Genomic DNA, 3,462 nt, shown 5'->3' with positions numbered 1-3,462 from the left:
CTAAGCAAAAGGAAACCCTTGATATGAGAACCGCAGCGGAATACAATGTCTATCGACAGACACGTGCTCACCAGTCACTTCCGGCCTATGTGGTCCTATAGGACAGAGTACAAGTGCCCTGGCAGCTTTCAAAGGCTGGCATCTTGACAGAAGCAGGCCGACACGGCTTTCTCTCTTGGAACAACTGGTGGGTTCAAAACAATTGCTTCTCGGTTAACAGCTGGGCAGACAGAGACTAAAATGGTTGAAGCAGGCCCCAACTAAAGCTCACCGGTCAGGATTAGGTGGAAGACTGAAAACAATGGCATCTTCTTCACATCTGGAACTGCTGTCTTGCCCCTTCCTCCTTTTTCCAGTCAAGGTAAAACTCACGGTAAGATGGATGATTCAAGTGTAGCACTTGAACTTTTACACCCCTACCTGTGGCAAGCACAGTTCAGATCAAGACATGTTACCTTCCGGTATCTAGAAGGTAGGTGTTTCAGGGACTCCTTCCCAGCCAGGACTCTCAGATTGTATCTTGGGCCTGTCCAATTTTAAACCTCCCATCAAAGGAATTCATCATTATTCCTCTTTGGGGTCTGGCTTCTTCTATTCAACAAAATGCTTTGGGGATTCATCCAAGTTGTTGTGTGAGAGGAAGAGCTGTTCTTTTTCACTGCCGCGTAATATTCCTCGGTAGACTAAATCCATTTCCATTCACCCAGGGGTAGACATGTGGGTTGTTTCCAGCCTGAGGCTACTATGACTCATGCTGCTGCGGACATCCTCATAAATGTCACCAGGTGGATAAGAACTTGTTTCTCTTTGGGATATGTTTAGGACTTGAATTCACAGGATCATTGAGTTTGCCTACTTAGTTCAAGTGGCACTTCAAAATTATCTTCTGAGCTGATGGTACCAATTTACATCCCTACCAACAATACAGGGAACCCCGGGCTCATAGTGGGTTTCACACTGGGCTGCTAATTGTAAGGTCAGCAGTTTGAATCAGCCAGCCAGTTCTGAGGGAGAAAGATGAGGGCTTTCTACTCCCTTAAAGAGTTACAGTCTGGGAACCCTACAGGGGCAGTCCTTCCCTGTCCTGTACGTTGGCTACAAGTGGGTATCGTCTGGATGGGAGTGAGTTTTTGAGGACAACAATGTACAACAAACTCAATCCTCAATCTTGGGACTGTCAGTCCTTTGGATTTAGCCTTTCTGATAGGGATGCATAGTTAATCTTTAATTTAGAAAAATTAATTTACAACGGTGACAATTTTTTGTTTACCCAGAATGGGTGGCCCACAGATGGAAGGACAGTTCCAAGTATTCCCAGAGGACGTGTAAGTGTGTTTCCTTGCCTATGAGCCTTGGTCACAGATGGACGCTCTAGACTCCACCCTCCTCGCCTTGGAATGGGCCATTCGCTTCTCCACGAACAGGAAGAACTTAGTTGGGATCTCAGAGGGAGAACAACATCTGGGGAACATCTGGTGAGCCCAGCCCAGGCCGGGGGACGCTTTCCTGGGGAAAGCATATCACGTAATCAATCCTTGGAATTCTCCCACCCTTCAGTTACTCTCTCCTGGTCTTCCTGCTCCCCAAGCCCATCACCCCTGGGCTCCCTACTCTGAGCTACCCTCTGACCCCGGGCCTTGCCAATGGTTCTCTCTGGTTGGCCTCACACAGAGCCCAGCAGGGCATATATCCAGACAGCCTGTGAGAGACCCTTGTCCATTCTAGCACCCTGCCCTGCCTAGCTCCCTAAGCAGCAGGCAGTGTCTTTTAGAAACTGAGTCAGGGAGCATTAATGTTGGTCAAACAACTTCATTTTACAGATGAGAAAACTGAAGTGGGGGACAGGGAGAGGAGAGGGGGATCAAACCTAAAACTCTGGAAGTCAAACTAAAAAAACCCTAACACATTGCCTTCCCAGAGCTCACCGTTTCATGGAAACTGTGGCAAACAGACAAGTGAAACACGCAATTGCGTTGTGGCAGCAAGGCAGAAGCCAGGCTAGGGAGTCAGTCAGCAAGCAGCCTTGACCCAGGAGGCTCTGGACACATGCCAAGAACTGGCCCTTGGCAGACTGGGCTGGAGTGCCGTCCATCAAGGAGAAATGTGAGCATAGAGGTGAAGCTTGAAGTCACACGGTGAGAGCGAGAGAACACAGTGGATAAAAACGATGTGCAGTAGTCCCAATGTTTTAAGTACATGTACAACTGAAAAGGCACATGAAAAGGCATTCAAATGAAAGCACGGGGGAAGGAGTGGGGGAGGGAAATAAAAAAGAGGTGGGGCTTCAAATGTGGGCGTGGCCAGATTGCCTAGGCCTGCTAGGCCCCAAGGCAGGGTTGAGACTAGAATCTGAGCCCTGGGAAGTCAATGGAAGTTTGGCTCTGCCTACTAGACTTCTGTCTCCGTAGACCCCCGGGTACACAGACCCCGCAACCAGTAAAGACAAGAGGAGTGCATCTGCCCCCCACATCCATCAGCCTCGTGGAAAAGTGAACGGCGTGCAGACCACACACACACAGCCCAGTGGCTAGAGAGGGGCGCTCGCCCTCATGTCTTCCCTCAGCTGACATCCAGGCGGGACTCCCAGGAGGTTACTCCCACCCCCACCTGGAGGAGGGCAGAAAGGAATCCTAAGGGCTGGGCTATCCACCAACTGGATTCATCTAGCACTGTCCAAGCAGAACCCAGAATGCAGCGGGAGGAGGGCAGGGAGGGCGTGGGGGAGGGTCTGGCTCCTTTGAAGGCTCCCTGGAGGAGGCATCCGAGCAGAGCCCTTACAAGCATTGGGAGAGAGGACACAGAAAGGCTTTCCCGGTGAGAGGAACGGTGAGAGGAACGCTTGTAGCCCAACACTGTGATCAGGGTAAGCTCAGACTTGGTTAAGTTAACCTTGGGGTAAGGAAGAGGTCACGAGGATGGGCCTGGGATCCTGGGCAGGCTGCTGGAGCAGGCTCGCACTGCACCTACGAACAGGATTGGTTCAAGAAGAGACAGTCCTTGCAGGAGCAGAATAAGACAGTGGGCCATTGAAGTGACCAGGGTTTTTTTTTTGTAAGAGAGGATGGGGGCAGGGGAAGTCTGGGTCCTAGGACTCCTGGATTCGGGCCTCGGTGGGAGAAAGGGTCTCTGGCCCATGAGCAGAGATGGAGCCGGGGGGCAAGTCCCTTCCCGCCAGTGTCACACTTCTGTAGGTAAATGTTTGTTTGTTTTTGGTCTTGTAGTGGGATGGGGGAGGGAAAGGGACCGTTTGGATCGGATTGTAGTAAACCGCCTCGGGTGGGTGGGGGTAGGGAGCCTGCTGGAGGCCTTGACGCTGCCACCCTCTTGAGGGGTGGCTTTTGATGGTGCTCTGCGCTGCTCAGGGCCTCAGTCTACCCATCCGTAAACCGGGGCAGTGGGGCCAGGTGAGATCCTTAACGACCTGGCTCTGCCAGCTCTGCTGGTCCGGGACTGGACTGAACC

At 51.6% G+C, this 3,462-nt stretch overlaps 1 protein-coding gene across 1 annotated transcript in view; it reads left to right on the top strand.

The window, feature by feature from the left end:
- Positions 1–2,774: 2,774 nt before the first annotated feature.
- Positions 2,775–3,462, top strand: part of CSRNP1 (cysteine and serine rich nuclear protein 1) — a 12,177-nt gene continuing 11,489 nt past the window's right edge. The window contains exon 1 of the mRNA XM_004708566.2: positions 2,775–2,863. The gene's annotated coding sequence lies outside the window, so the exon portion shown is untranslated. The remainder of the gene's footprint in view (positions 2,864–3,462) is intronic.

Source organism: Echinops telfairi, unplaced genomic scaffold (assembly GCF_000313985.2).
Source record: "Echinops telfairi isolate 266 unplaced genomic scaffold, ASM31398v2 ScPeMD7_4225;HRSCAF=4972, whole genome shotgun sequence".
Classification (NCBI taxonomy): Eukaryota; Metazoa; Chordata; class Mammalia; order Afrosoricida; family Tenrecidae; genus Echinops; species Echinops telfairi.
The sequence above is the reverse complement of the archived record's forward strand: the minus strand, read 5'-3'. Positions and strand labels throughout refer to the sequence as shown.